This window comes from Myotis davidii, unplaced genomic scaffold (assembly GCF_000327345.1).
Source record: "Myotis davidii unplaced genomic scaffold, ASM32734v1 scaffold713, whole genome shotgun sequence".
Lineage (NCBI taxonomy): Eukaryota > Metazoa > Chordata > Mammalia > Chiroptera > Vespertilionidae > Myotis > Myotis davidii.
The window spans coordinates 133,813-151,083 of record NW_006285038.1 but is presented as its reverse complement, the minus strand read 5'-3'; positions in this window follow the sequence as shown (position 1 = coordinate 151,083).

The window sequence follows — 17,271 nt, the reverse complement described above, 5'->3', positions numbered from 1 at the left end:
GAAACTTTAGAACAAGATACACAACAGTGGTAGCAGATATTTGAGAGAAATACTGTGCTGTGGCAAAAAACAACAACACTGGAATAAAGACCCTTTTTAAAAATAAAAGTGTATCTTTGATCACACACAAATAATACTTGAAATACTCATGAAAGGAATACTCAGAAATAAAGGAAGATATAACTAATGACAAGGAAAAGCCAATTAACCTAGCAAATTTTACCTTCACCTATGAAATTACCAGCTCTTCTCTCCTGACTTGCTATCCAAACCACTAAAGAAAAAATAAGAAGTTTGTTTAAATTCCAATTAAACATGGTGGATTGATCAAATCTTCATCTTCCACTCTCTCCTAAAAATGTATTAAAATAACCCTTAGGGAATAACAATGGTATAAATGCACAGCAACAAGGAGAATGAGAGAGAAAACAACAGTAGATGAGAGGTGTCAACCTAATTTTGAAGGATGGATGTAAATGAGAAAGTGGTCACTGACCAAAAGCTGAGGAGCTTACACCCAAGATTGACAAGAGGGGAAGCCAACAAAAAGTAAGATTTGCTTCTACTGTCTACACTGATCAGGATCTAGGCTCTGGATACTCTAGGGCAGTGGTTCTCAACCTCCTGGCCCTTTAAATACAGTTCCTCATGCTGTGACCCAACCATAAAATTATTTTCGTTGCTACTTCATAACTGTAATGTTGCTACTGTTATGAATCATAATGTAAATATCTGATATGCAGGATGGTCTTAGGCGACTCCTGTGAAGAGGGTCACGACTCACAAGTTGAGAACCGCTGCTCTAGGGAGTGGGTACAGGTAAGAGATGCAGCTGAAAAAAATAGAAGAATTTGTTGAAAATCTTTGATTGTCTCTCTGTCACCATTAGCCAAATGACTACTATTCCCCCTCCATGAAATGGCAAGAAAGATTTATCTGCTGGGGAAATTGACAAGGAGATTCCCCCTCATGGTAAAGAACAATGAATGGGTTACCTCATTGAAAAAAAAATAGGGAAATTAAGTTAATGTTGACATTCATGGCAAATAAGAAAACTGTGTCCCTCCTCTTTCCCATCAACAAGAGGCTGTCAATCATACTTGAGACTTTAGGCAAGAAAGTGGGAGTCTTCTCTGTAGAGAAACTAAACAGCCCAAAGATTCAGGTGGTGAATTAGTTGTTTACTATATTGAAGTACCCCATCAATCTTACCACCTCTAAGTTAGACAAACCACACCTTTAATTGAAGATTTTTACTCTTTAATATAAGTCAATAATCCATGAATCTGTGGATATTTCAGAATTCTTCTTATATCAAATTTAAAAAGCAAGCTTAAAATAATTCAAGATGTAAAAACTCCAAAAATTGTATCTTCAGAAGTATGAGGGAAGATACTGCATTTATAAAGTAAAATGGAATTATATAGAAAGGAACACTAAGAAAATACAAAGTTCTTGGAATGAAACATGATAGCAGTGGAAAACAACATTGAAAGAATATAAAAAGAAAGAAGAAATACAGACTAAAAAAAAACAAGGAAGTTTAAGACAAGAATTTAGGAGATTAATCTAAATTTGCCTGATTGTGTATCAGGCAAATAATCCAGAAAAATGCACAAAACACAGCAGATAAGATGGAGAGAAAAAAAAATAATCAAAGACATACTAATGTTTCCCATTTTTAAAAATCTGTCGGATTAAATTCCCTATAAGGGTTCCTACAACAAAACAATTCAAAATGCTAGATGATATGTGAGTCATTTCTCAATAAAGTTGTGATCATTTCTAATGCTGGATGGAATCCTGCAAACATCTTTTAAAAGTACAGCGCTGAAATGAAAACGTAATCGCCCTCCTCAGAGGACAAGAAGGAGACAGGAGCTCGGAATCGAGCTTATTAAGTGTGCCGAGTCCAGGATTGCTCAAAGGGCACTTGCCTCAAGTTCTTGACTTTTAATGGCCGCAGTGAGAGAAAGAACAGAGTCCCACTGTCTGTGCCAGGTAGGGAATCGGAATGATAGCCCCACACAGAGGCCTCTGAAGATCTACAATTTCAGTGTCAGAGAAACTAAAAATAACCCGTCGTGTAAAAGGGGTGTTCAGCAAATTTACCACAGCCCTGGCACTAGTTGGTAGGATGAAAGCCACTCCTGAGAATTCAGGACTGTAAACTGCCCTTGTGCGGGATCGGAGTTTAAATTCCCAGGACATAGGTGGCATCCAAAGCATCCAGCCGGGGAAATTAATTTGAAGAGACCACAAGCTGGGAGCACCTTCAGCAACCACAAATCCTCTCTGGAGTGCTGCACCTTTCCACCCGGGCTCATTGAATTCTCTTAAATAAACCACCGCAGATGTGTTCACGCTCACACACAATCACAAAATAATCCAGCGACACAGCGGTCTACCTTTCTTACCCTCAGAGAGGATATTTGTTCCACAGTTTATTTTTTGTCTCCTGGACTTTGTCTTATTGCTTATTATGCAGAGCTTTTTGGTTTTTTAACTATATCCCTCTCCACGAGCATTTGTTCAGACACAGAAAAACACGTTTTTCAGTTCCAGCCTCATCGTATGGTACCAATATTTTAAAATCAATTTTAGAGCTCTTGAGTTTTGATTATTGTGAGACTACGCCGCTTACATCTAAGCTGCATGGGTTTTGTTTGTAATCGGAATACAACTTTTCCCCCAACTGAAGTAAATGTTTTTATTCTTAATTGAGGTTTAGTTGATATTTTAGTTTCAGGTGTACACCATAATGATTCAACATTTGTATATACTGTGAAATGATCATTATAATAAGTCTAGTTAACATCTGTCACTGTACATAGAGAATTTTTTTGTGTGATAAAGATTTTTAAGACCTTAGCAACTTTCAAGATCTTAGCAACTTTCAAATATGCAATACAGTGTTAGCTATAGTTGTTATGCTGTACATTACATCCACATGACTTATTTATTTTATAGCTCAACATTGTACCTTTTGACTCTCTTTGCACATTTTTTGTACCCCACACACCCCACCTCTGGCAACAACCAATCTGTTTTCTGTATCTATGAGCTTCCTTTGTTGTTCTTTTTAAGATTTCCCATATAATTGACATCATAATATTTGTCTTTCTCTATCTAATTATTTCACTTAGAATAATGCTCTCTAGATCTACCATGTTATTACAAACCAGAGGCCCAGTGCACAAAATTCATACACGGGTGCGGTCCTTAGGCCTGGCCGGGGATTGAAAGGCAAGCATCTGGTGTGGAAGGGCAGGTCCCAGCTGATCTCTGGGCCCCGGGCAGCACCTGGGCCCCCAGACCCCCGCACACCCCCTCCGCCTGAGTTATGGTGCCCGAGTCCCTATGCAGAGATGCAGTGAGCGCAGCTGAATGCTGCAGGCCAGGGCACAGCATGGGCCTCTGGGCTTCCCAGCAGCTCTGCACAGAAGGTGGGCAGGCAGCGCGCTGTCTCCTGGCTGGCCTCACAGACCAGCTCCCACACAAATCCACGGGGAGCCTGACTGGCCCTTGCGGTCCCAGCGGCTGTGGCTCAGCTCACCCAGAAGAGGCCCCAGGGGTGCAGGGCAGGCTCCTCACAGGCACCTGCACCTGAGTGTGGGGGCTTCCCTGGTGTGTGAACCCTGGTGTCCCGGGGAAAGGTAGTAGGGGGAGTGAGAGTGAGCTCAGCGAACACCCCACATTCTCACCGCACCTCCATCTCTGTCACCCACACCCCCAGGTAGCTGGCGAGGTCACGGCATGTTGCCAATGCCTGCCATGTTCCGTGCCACCCCTGGCGAGTGGTCAAACTCCCCTTCGAGGAGACAATTTGCATATTAGGCTTTTATTATATAGGGTGGCAATATTTCATTGTATTTTGTGGCTGAGTAATATTCCATTGTGTGTTTGTGTGTGTGTGTATCAATGTTTTCATCTATTCATCCATCTATAAACATTTAGGTTGTTTCTATACTTTACTATAAATGCTGCAATGAACACAGGGATATATATATATAGCTTTTCGAGTTAGTGCGTGTGGTTTTCTTCAGATAAAGACTCAAAAGTGGAATTGCTGGATCATATGGCAGCTCTATTTTTAATTTTTTGAGGAAACTCCATATTGTTTTCCAAAGTGGCTGCACCAATTTACATTCCCACCAACAGTGCACAAGGGCTGCTTTTTCTTCACGTCTTGGTCAACACTAATTATTTGTTGTCTTTTTGATAATAGTCACTCTAATAGGTGTGAGGTGACACCATATTTGGTTTTGATTTCCATTTCCCTGATGATTAGTAATGTAGAACATCCTTTCTTGTGCCAACTGGCCATCTTGTGTCTTCTTTGGAAAAATGTCTATTCTGCCCATTTTTCAGTTGTATTTTTATTTATTTATTTTTTGCTATTAAGTGGTATAAGGTGGGTTTTTTTTAATATATCTTTTGGACGTTAATCATCTATCAGATATGATTCACAAATATTATTTTTTTATTAAGTAGATTATTTTTTCGTTTTGTTGATGATTTCCTTTGCTGTCCAGAAGCTTTTTAGTTTAATGTAGTCCCACTTTTTTATTTTTGCTTGTGTTGTCTTTGCTTTGCTGTCAAATTAAAAAAAAAATCTTCACTAAGACCTATGTCCAGGAGCTTGCCCCTCTGTTTGCTTCTGTGAATTTTATTGTGATAAGTCTTACATTAAAGTCTTGAATCTATTTTGAGTTAATTTTTGTGTGTGGAGTAAAATAGTGATCTGATTTCATTCTTTTGCCTGTAATGCACATCTTTTCCACTATTTATTCAAGAGACTCTTCTTTCCCCATTATATGTTCTTGACTCTTTTGTTGTAAATTAATTGACCAAACATGTGGGTTTATATCTTGTTTTATATTCTATTCCATTGATCTATGCGCCTACTCTTTTGCAAATGAATTACTGTTATGATTACTATAACTTTGTGACATACTTTGAAATCAGGGAGTGTGGTGCCTCCAGCTTTGTTCTTCTTAAGAATTCTTTGCTATTTGTATTTATTGGGGTTCCATACAAATTACAATATTGTTTTCTTTCTATTTCTATTATTGTTTTGGTAGCAATGACAATTAAATTTTTAGATTGGTCTGGGTAGTGTGGACATTTTAAGGATATTAATACTTTCAGTTTATGAGCACAGAATATCTTTCCTTTTATTTGTGTCTTTTTCAATTTTGAAAGAAATTACCTCATTTTTACATTCGCTGATTTTTTTTTTTCTTATGAGTCTATCATTAACTTACTCCTAAAGTTGCAAAGCTCTCCTGAAGGCGGAAGTACAGCAGGTCTTTTATCTGCGTGTTTCCAGGGAGACGCTCCTCTTCGCTCTCTTAGTCCCTCTGTCCAGACCCTGTGCTTTGTAGTCCTGCTGCCCAGTTCCAAGCTGCTCCTCTGTGGGCGACATGTTGAGCACCTCCTTCCCCACCCTCCGAATAAGAGCCCATGATTCTTAGGTCCCCTCTAGTCTGTTCTTATTTACTGTTTATTTATTCATCTTGTGGTTAGCCCTCCAGTAGCTTACTAAGAGAATGTGCATTGGATTCAAATTTGTAATGGTTACAAGTCTAAAAATGCCTGTATTCTAGGCAGTTATTCAAGGGGAAAGCTGGAATGACCAAGTGTTTATAAAGACTCACAGTTTTCAAAACCAGAGAATATTTGGACAGCTTAAAATAGCTGAAATATAAGAGGCAGGGGCAAACTTGTACCCCTGGCTTATTCTTATGATTTCTGATATTGACTGGATCGAAGACCATCTTCTGAATAAATAACAATTTATAAGATTCATTGTTCAACATACTTTTGTCATGTTCAGAGTATGTGTACTGACATAATTTGATATGATAAGCAAATTTTATGTTAATGCACTTATGTAGGATTATAAAATAACTAGAGGCCTGGTGCATGAAATTCCTGCAAAGGGCCCTGTCCTTGCAGCCCCGGCTGCCTCAGCCCTCACAGCCCCAGCTTCGTCCAGAAGATCATCCAGATGGTCATTCTCCGTTCAGTCTAATTAGCATATTAGCTCTTTATTATATTGGATATGCAGATATATTTGACCTGGTGCATATTTACAAAGAAAATAGTTTAATTTTTATCCCTACTGGTGTTTTATTTTACTTAAATCAGATTTTTTAAAATCACCATGCAAATGATTACACCAGTGAATTATGGGTGACTGTGAAATTGTTTCAGAAGGTTAAAAATAGGTTGCTTTTTACAGTCTTTCTCTTTTTTTATTATATTGAGGAGTTTGTAAATCAAGCAGTCATAGTAATTCTGGAGATGAAACTCGCTTTTCAAAGGCCCCAGTCCTGTGGGTGAGAAATTGCAAAGATGCCACTTGAGTGTTTGAGCTGAACGCATCCAAATGGGAAAAGGAGGAGGATCATAAGGGCACTTCTTTGTGTTTGTGCTTTCTAACTCACGACTTCCATTCTCAAATGGAATTTTACAGGTCATTGAGCTCTCAGTATAATATTACGGTTGTGGGAATTTTATTGTTTGGATTATGGGGAAAACACGCTTACAGTGTCCATGCGAAGATTCTCTCTGGTCCAACAATAAACTGGTGCAATCCATTTCCTATGCCTTAAGTATTTTTAAAAATCATTTCTGCTTTTTTTACTCTCCATCACTTGTCACTGGATTTCTTAGTGAGAGTGTGTGTTAGTCCTTTGGAATTGCTTTGGATCAATCCAGGAATGACAAAAAGAACAGGAGCTCTTTGTTGAGTGAGATGTAGCGTCAAATCCAACTCTGCTATTTATCAGCAGTTTCTCTTTAAGGAATTTTTTTTCACTTCAGTTTTCTGAAAAATCAGGTTGAGATATAGGGTTTATTAACAATTAGATGAAATTCCTCAAAGTGTCTAGCACAAGTGTCAATGATCTCTACCTCCTCTGGAAAAATAAAAGAAAACATTCCAATCCTCACTTACAGGCTGAGTACCTCGTACTAAATGGCACCTCCAGGGTCCATTTGTTTTTGTGTGTGTGGTTACATCTGATTGAATGGCAGTAATAATAAAATTGCTTTAATTTTTATTTTTTTTTACTCCAGCCTTTCCTTTCATTGTCACTTTCCACCTTTATTTGGTACTTACTGAATGATTAAGTTAGCTCACCACCGAATTTTAAATAGGCTAAACCACAAAGATTCTTAATTACATAGCCTAATTCTTATGTTAAAATGAGCATGAACTGTTTGGTTGAACCATAAGAAATTTCTATTCTTAGTCTGTATTTGAACCACAAAAAAAGCAACTTCATATGGTTCAGCCTAAAAAGTTCAGAAAGTAATAATAATATTTGAAAAATATAAGTACTAATTTTCTGTTATAATGAGCTTTTCCATTAGTTTTTCACTCCCATGTACGATGTTCACATATGTATGAGAGAGACTGAGAAGCGATAGATAAACCAGGGTTCCTTGGGAGAAAATGAATACTGCAGAAAGGGGTTATATAAATAAAATCATGAGGGAGAATATGAATAAAATCAAGAGGTAAATTATGACTTGTAATTAGTTTCTCTAATTTAAATAATTTTTAGGATTTTATGGATTTTTAAATGGATTTTAAGGCTTTTATGAAGTAAAAATAAGCTTTAATAGTATGTTTGCCTTTCCTCCTCAACTGCCATGGTATTAACAGAGAACTTGAAACTCAAATGTAACTCTGACAAACCTGAACGTTTGCAGGTCCATAAATAGAGCCATTGGAGAAGTTCATCAGGCATTGTGCATCTTCACTTGAGCTTTGAAAATCATTATTCCAGATAAAAATAATTCTCCCCTTAAAATGTCTCCATACATTTTCAACAGTCACTCAGCCAATTATCGTTTCAGTTCTTTAGATAAGAGGATAATGCCACTGGCTAAGATAATGACAGTCAATTTCCCACTTAAAAATATTTTAATTGTATTCATTTTTCTTATAATGTCTAATCCTACTCACTGTGAAATATGCAAGAAAATCCCTGGTTTAATGTCTTAATTATAGTGTTGGCTAATGTTGCTAGGTAGATGATTTTTTAGTTTTGAATATTTTAAAAAGTAGGCTCATTTTCCCCCCGATTCTGAGACGATAGGCAACCCTTAAATGGATGATCTAGCTCTCTGTGCCCCTCATTCTGGCAGATGAGCTATTTAGGTGACAGGGATGAAGAGACGTTATGTATGAATTCAGCAGTGTGGACGTCTCACCAAAGTCACACAATAATGAGCTATAATTGACTTCCCTTCTTGCCAATAATAAAGGTCAATGCTGAAACCCTGAGACGGCCCTCCCACTTCTCTCCCAAAGGCGAGATAACAAAAGAAACACAACAAAACTCTCTTCTGTTCCTTTGAGACAGGTGGAAAGGATCCTGGATTCTCTCACCCAGCCTGGGTCTTACTCTAACCTTTCGGAATGTAAATATGCCTTGTCAAGGGCCACCTAAATCCCAGGTGACTGTCTTTTATAACCTAGTGACTTCACTAAAGCCTTGGTATCAAACTTAGAGAAATAGTGCCCCAGTATTTCTGGCACTTTTGGGAGCTTAACCTAAGAACCTTGTCTGGGCTGTAACCATTGGCATGTCTTTAGGCAGGTCAGAGCAGTTTTATTACCCTGCTGGATCAGAGAAATTAACTGGAGAGATGACTATAAATGTGCTTCTCAAAGTTTGAAAATGGCAATGGAAGCTAGGGCTTTATACAGAATCACTGAAAAACTCAGGGGAGATTTATTTCCCACAGTAAGTTTAAACCATTTAGTGTTTAATAATGGCTAGGCTTCACAACCAATTCACAAAATTCCTGAAACTTTAACAATTGTCTCTCAAGAGCCAGTATGACCAGTCCAGGACAACACCGCACTGTTTATCAACATGTTACACATGTAATATTTCCGCTAGACAGAGAGCTCACTTTAAGGCAAAATATATGTTTGTTTTGTTTTTAAATATGTTTTTATTAAAGAAGCCGGCACCGGCTTCCCTCTCAGTTCCTGCTTCATCTGGAAGGATGTCTGATCTAATAGCATATTATGCTTTTATTATTATAGATGTGCATGGTCTAACTTTTGTGATAGCACTTTATCTAGAGACTGTTTTTTGTGATGGAAAGAGTCCTGCACTTGGACTGTTTCAAACTCTGCAGGATTATATAGAACATAGCCCTGCTCTCAAGAAGCTCATAGAAGAGTCTTATGTTGTTAAATCCAGTGTTCAATACTCAGTACAATTAATTCTTTAAAACAGAGGTTGATACATAGTATTGCTTCCCCCAAAGACAAAATATGAGTCTAGAAATTAAGGGATTGAAGCAGAGGAGACCTTTTACATGTTACACTTAAAATCCAAATCTCAGATCTTCCTTCCCTTGCCTACAGCTTTGGGCTCAAATGATTTGGAGGTCCTTGTAGCCCAGACAACTTTAAACTAGAAGCTAAGACTGTATACTAACCCATGTTTTTTGATGCCTCGTACTAATAAGTAAATGATGAAAAAGAGGTTTGTTCTTTTCGATTCAACTTACCAAGAAAAAGAATGGATTGCTGCTGTACCATGAACAAAATGAGAACTGTGGTAGGTTGAATAATCGTCTCCCAACTATGTCCATAAACCCTGAACATGTGAAGTATGTTACCTTATACACAATAGGAGTTTTTCAGATGTGATTAAATTAAGCATATTGAGATGGGGAGTTTGTCTTGAATGATCTGGTTAGGTCCCATGATGTGCTCACAAAGGATCCTTACAAAGACAGAATGTGGAAACACAAGACAAAGGTAAAAACATTTGAGGCACAACACTGATAGCTTTGATAGGGAAGAAAGGGGTGAGGAGTCAAAGGAGGTAGGCAGCTTTGGAAGTTGAAAAGCTCTCTCTCTCTCTCTCTCTCTCTCTCTCTCTCTCTCTCTCTCACACACACACACACACACACACACACACACACACACACACACACACACACACACACATTTTCTCCCCTGGAGCTTCTGTAAGAAATGCAACTCTGTGAACCCATTTTAGGCTTCTCACTTAATAAATGTGAGTTCTTTTAAGTCCCTAAGTTTGTGGTAATTGGTTGTAGCAGCAATAGGAAACTTAATACAAAGATTATGCCTAGAAATCTGAGGATTCATGGGAGCAGCTACTAGTATCCATGAGCAGTATCAGAAGTCAGTGAGCAACTGTGGGAATCAACAATACAAGATAAATTAGACCGTATATATTGGGGGTCACCCCATCAGTTACAAACTCTCAACTGGCTGAGTCCAGCAGTGTGTAATGGGAAGGGGAATATGGAATAAAGCATGGAAAGAAGAAACCCAACTTAGACCATATGATCAGTAATAAAAATGATGATTATAGCCCTAACCAGTTTGGCTCAGTGGATAGAGCATCGGCCTGTGGACTGAAAGGTCCCAGGTTTGATTCTGGTCAAGGGCATGTACCTTGGTTGCGGGCACATCCCCAGTGGGGAGTGTGCAGGAGGCAGCTGGTTGATGTATGTTTCTAACTCTCTATCCCTCTCTCTTCCTCTCTGTAAAAAATCAATAAAAATATATTTTAAAAAATGATTATAGCAGGCATGCTGTACAGTATATAGGGCATGTGCTGTATCATGAGGCCAATTTGTCATGATATCGGTATGTTCTCAGTTTTTCTTGAACGATGAATGACATCCACGAGGAAAAATAGAAGGGATATAAATGTTCTGGTGCGCAGGATAGATAGAAGATGACTGATTTACTCATTTTAATGTAAATCAGACAAATATGTGTTTATTATATCAGGGGACATGCATTTCCGTTTCTTAGTTATGAAATTCGGTTCCGTTCCAAACCTTTTAGATGCTAGGAAAAAAACACACACTCATTTCCTCTGCCAGACTATGACCTTTTAAAGTAGAATACTGCACGAGGATGCCTATTTTCATAATGTTCACTTTGGCTTCTTTACAAGAAAGCTATAAAATAGAAATGCAGAAATCTGCCCCTGAATCTGTGCCTACATTCAGATGCCAAGATAGTAGCTTGGGTATTTAAAGTTCTTTCTAGTAGGACAAGTAAATGGACTTCTCTCATTTGTCCAGGATAACACATTTTATTAGTGCCTAAAAAGGTGTAGGGGAATAGGAGTTTCCACCACAGAGGAAAAGGAGGTAACATTGTGGGTTATTGTGGAATAATACACCTTCTAAGTAATTATAATCAAATCAATAATATACTCAATTAGATTTCTTTGGAGCTCTTCAACTAAGAAATAGTTCTTGTGACAAACCCTTGTTCTAATTGTGCAGCACTGATTCTGCCGCTTAACTACACAGTTCATACAAATGGTACCCTTGAAGATGTACACTGCATCCCTGACCCACCAGCTCCTGGCTTTCATTCAATTGGATTTAATTTCCTGCATCTCTTGCCTCGTAATGGCATTAACCACGGTTCTCATACACCCATAAATTAGAAAAGCATATTTTAATTCCAAAAATGAGCAAAATTATCTAGGCTTTTGAAACACAAGCTTATTTGGGGAAGGGTGACTGTTTATAGTTAAACAGGATTATATAAATTCCCATTCTTTTTTTTACCACTCACTTCAAGGGTCGAGTATATCTTCTCTAAAAAGCTGCTCTGTGGACTGAAAATAGAAATAGTGTATGTGACTGTAGATATGGTTTTCCAAATCAATCCTGTAGACTAGGTTAAAGCAGTTTCCTGGTCACCTAAGCAGAGTGAAAAGAACAGGGTCAGTTTGGGGTTGCTATTGTTCCCAGAAAGGGAGCTGTGCCCATTACAATGGCTCTGCTGGCTGAAGGTCAAGAGAATTTATTTGAGGATTAGCTTTGCAAAATTGGAGATGAAAGAAATTCATTGTCTGAAGCAGTCATGAGAAGACAAATAAAAGCTCTCACATAGGAATGTCCTCATCTTGATGCCATAAAAGTAATCTACCTTCTTGTGTCTTTGCCCTAACTCTCCGCTTTGTCCTTGTTCCTCTATAGAAGCCTCTCTGCTCATATCAGGGCCACACCCTCAAGCTTGATGCTGTATTTTATGATGTGTCAGTTCTCAGGAATGTTGCTCTTTTCATCTCATCTCTACCCTACATTGCTGAATCATCCATCTCCACTGATTCATTCTCATCAGTGCACAAACATGTTCTTGACGTTCAACCAGGTCTTTGCTTTCAAATAAAACAACGTATTTATTTGTTTGTTTGTTTAATTTATTTTCATGGCTCTTGACCATAAGTACACTTTTGCTTCTGTGTTCTTTGTTTTCCATTCACTTCTTGATAGAATGATTCATCTGAAGCTGCGTGGTTTTGCTCATCTCCCATTCTCCCTTCAACTCTCCAAACCTGGGTTATTTTTCAAACAATTTTCTGAGAAGAATTGGCAAGGTCATCATTTATTTACTTTTTATAAAATAAAATGATCCCTCCTCCTCCTCCTCCTCCTCCTCCTTCTGCTTCTTCATTTTAGTTCTCAGCAATATCCGGCACTATTGTCCACTTTTTGATACTTATTCTTCTCATAGCTTTGAGATAAAACACTCTTATTTTTTCTTCTACTTCTCTGACCTGGGTGCTTCCTGCTTCCTTTTTGATCCTTTCTTTTGCTTAAACTCCAAATATTATGGTGTCACATGTTTTCTAACGTGGCACCCCTTCTCTTTTCTTTAGAGTCATTTTTCTTAGGTGACTTGTTTTAAATTCGGGATTTTAAATACTCTCTGTGGACTGAAGACTCCAAAATCTACATATCCACTCCTGACTTCTCTCCACAAATCCAGGCTCTTGCCGACAATTCCAAATGTCACATCTCCAATTGAATGACTACTTGACACATCAGATTCAATATGGTCAAAACACAGCTATGAATGCTCTCCTTAACTGCACTCTGTTCTTCTCCCCATTTTTATATATCAGTACATGTTAGTGCTGAGATGTTTGAACCTAAAATATAGCATTTACTCTTCATTTCTTTCTAGGCCTCACTCTCATATCCTTAGTCCTATTGCATTTACTTTTAAAACATTTCAGAACCGTCCCTTTCAATTCATATGCAATTATAATCACTTTAGCCCAAAATACCACTATCTTTTGTTTGAACTGTTGGCATAGCTTCATGATTGTCCCCTTGCTTTCTCTTTCTCTCCTAAAATCTTCCCACACATCCAGTAAAGTGATATGTTCAGTCTGTTAATTAGAGAATTTCAGTTCTTGATTAAAACCCTTCAAAAGCCTCCTGTCATCACATATATATGACTCAGTACTTATTAAATGAGCTGGACTCAGGATGAATAAAAAATGAAATGTATCCGCAGTGTTTTACCACTACCATTCAAAATCACTCTTGTGGACATTTCCTCTCCATTTCTGGATGTTTTCTTGCTCTAATTCCATACATCTTTCCTAATTCCTTCACATATTGATTAGCAATCTTATTTTCCAGTATGAGAAATACCAGACCAGTGAAACATCAAAACACTTCCATCTGTCATACACTGTACAGCAACTCCCTCCACAGTTCAGGCCTAATCCAGATTTTAAGACTATAGTGTAGCAGAAAAGAGAAACGTGCTTTTGGTTTTTATGTTTTTTTTGTTTTGTTTTTCTTTTCCTGTCTCTATCAATGCCTTGAATCAATAGTTATTATTCCTGGGTCCTCCAGAATCTAATAGAGAAAAAAGAAATATTTAGAGGAAATGGCAAATTAACGTTCATGCTGTTTTATCTGCTATTGCACCCTTTTATGGAACAAAAGCCTACAAGCCTATTTGTGTGTTTGGTTTCTGTTTGTGTTGTATTGAGACCCATCACTTTATTAAGACCTGCTGCTATGTCTTTTCCTGGTGTGGATCCCAAGCCAACTTTTGTCTACTTATCACTCACCTTTGAGTGCTTCCTTCTGATACTACACCCCATGTGTGTGCTTTCTGACTGCAAAGGATCACCCTGACACCCGACAGGCGGACTCCTTGGTGAGATTCTGAAGTCAAGAGACATGGTAGAGGGGGTGGCTACATGAAAGCAGGGAAGCAGACCCTGATAAACTATTAGTCTTTCATTAGTCTCTTGAATTACTATACTGCTTTGATATGGACTAGAGGTTGTTGAAAAGGTAAGAGTAACACAAAAGGTTTTTATTCACACCCTTAGCAACTTTATTTTTGGTAAAGCACATCATTTGGGAATCACATGATACTTGCTTCCATTTTTAAGTATCAGATGGAATGCCCCCCGCAAACAAACAAACAAAAGAAACCACCCATATAAATTATCTCTTTAACAGGTAACCACATGCATTATAAATCTAGTCTTTGGTTACATAACCTGACAGGATTTGGCTCTTACCTAATTCTCCTACCACAACATATATCCCCTTCTCCTTCTCACCTATGCCCAGACAGCACCGGCTTTATCTCAGAGCCTTATACAGAAGGCTGATTGTCCATAAGATGTTTGGTTTACTATTCCTTCTTTCTGGAATCATCTTTCTCTTGCTATTTGCATGGCTGATCCTCTTTGGCATTGCTCTGGTTAAAGTGGCCCCTTCTCAGAGCAGCTTACCCTGACTTTCCTCTCTGTAGTAATAACAACGTCACTGTCACAACAAACCTATCACATTTCCATAGGAAATTCCCTCCCCCGCTTTCTCAGACAACTATTTTACTCCTTCTCTTGTCTCCACAAACACTCAACACTTTTCTCCTTTTCTCTTATTTTATGTCCTTTCCTCTTATTTCTCAGAGAAACCAGAAGCAGTGGTAAGAAAATGACATCATCTTCCTATCACAAAATCTCTCATCTGATTTTTCTGTGTACTCACCCTCTGCCTTATTTCTACTGTGGATGGACTCTCTCTACTCATATCCAAGTCAGACCTTGCTGTTGTGAGATGCATCTCACCCTTCTGTACTTACTTAGGACACTGTTTATTCACCTCTCCTGCCCTCGCTCAGTTGTACCATCCTAGTCAGCAAACAAACAGGCTCTAGTATCCCCTATCATAACTAAAACCCTTGTTTGTCCCTCATTCTTCTCTAGATAACATGCCACTTCTCTTTCATTTGTGGTAAGAATCCTTTTTTAAAAAAATATATTTTATTGATTTTTTTTTTTTTACAGAGAGGAAGGGAGAGTTAGAAACATCAACGAGAGAGAAACATTGATCAGCTGCCTCCTGCACACTCCCTACTGGGGATGTGCCCACAACCAAGGTACATGCCCTTGACCGGAATTGAACCTGGGACCCTTGAGTCCGCAGACTGACACTCTATCCACTGAGCCAAACCAGTTAGGGCTGTGGTAAGAATCCCTGAGAAATTTATTTTATCTGGCTGTCTCCATTTCTTTTAAAACCATGGTTTCCCTCAATTCCATTAAGTTTTATTCCTATCTTCCAACTGAAACTATTCTTGTAAATGTTATCAGTGATTTTAACTATGACAAATGCAAGAACCAATTCTTCTTCATCCTTATTGTTTAGTGTTTCTCAGACCCATTTACAAGATGAAGAGTGCAAAATTTAGATAGCAATCCATGACTTTATCCCAGAATTCCAGGCCTCTTCTACCAGTTCCCAAGTCGATATATCTGAATCAATGTCTAATAGACTTTCAAACGTTTTATGGACTATAGCAGCTGGCCCAAATTTGGAAATTACCTAACGGGACACTATATTGATCTCACCAGTTTACTTAGCTTTTGAGGATACAAAGCAGAAAAAAGATCATCGGAGCCAAATAGCTGTCTCATGGTCAGGAGCAGCTTCCAGCCCCGTCCATCCTTTGGTGCCTGCTAGCCAAGGATGGGGAATGGGAGGAGCTATTTGCTCCATTCTTTACCTACCTTTTATATTGCTTTTCACCTATGAGAACATACCAATTTTCATCTCTCCCAGGGCTGCTGCAACTCATCAGTCAGGAGTTTCATACACTAGTGCACACACGCGCGCACATCTCTAAATACAACCATCTACTTTTCTGCACACCTTCAGTCACTAATTTTGTTAGTCAGTCTCGTTGGCTCTTTTCTGATATATATATATATATATATCTTAAATCTGACCTTTTTATCCCACTTCCAATTTCAACAGTCAAATCTATAGCACTTACCACTTATCTTTACTTGACAATTCTTCTTTCATTCCTTCATTTCTTTTTTCTTCTCATTATCAGCCAGTGTATAAGCCTCTTGGGAGGAAACACTTAGCCTGACTTGTGCACTGTTAAATGCCCAATTCCTGTAACATTGCCTATAATGGCAGTAGGTTCTTAATAAGTATATATTGAGTAAATAATTGATCGTCTCCTTGCTCAGATTGACTATGGAAAATATAATTGTTATTGCTATTGAGTTCCATTGTCGAATATTATTAAAACTCACTGATATTTTGAGAAATACTTGTTTTTTCATGTGGGTTTTAGCAAATTTTCTTAGCATTCCTCATGCTTATCCTCAAGATAGCTTTCTTGCATAAGACTCTGTCAACCTATAATTTTGTTGAGTGCACAATCTTTATAATATCTTTGTTCTTCTTATACTATTCACTTGATAAAAATCACTGGGCTTTTATTATATTTGTCTTGCTCAAGACCTTTAAACATATTGCATTGACAAAAGTCATTCCATGAGTGAAAATGCATTGAATAATATTTTACTAATACTATTCAGTTCAGGGCTTTTTTTGAGACAAAGTAATAATTATTAATAAAAAGACATAAAACAGAAACAAAAATATGTCTGGCAAAAGTATTTTATGACTAATTTATACTATGAGACATCTTGTCTATTTAAACTAATAAGTTATATTTTATATGTTCCTAGCCACTTGAATTCCCATATCCAGGGTTGTATGATTATCCCTAAGTATTCCTAAAAACAATTACAAAAACCAATGAGTATATTAAGTTTAGTTATCCAGTGAGAATCTGAATTCTTTTGCAAGAAATTGTGATCATGCTTACTCACTTTAAAGTCCCCTTGAAGGAAGATGAATGGCCCATGAAAACTCCTGTTGAGTGGGCATCTACCCACATGACCCAGGAAGAGGAAACTGAAAATTCCTAAGGGCCACAGTTAGGATGGGGAATTGAAGTAGTATGCCAGGAGACTGAGTCAAAGTTACTGAGGTCTGAATACTAGGCAACTGTAAAAATGAAGGATTTCTTATTCTTTGAGATAGAATGGAGGGACCAGAGAGTACTATACTAAGCTAAATAAGCCAGTAAAAGAGAGACAAGTA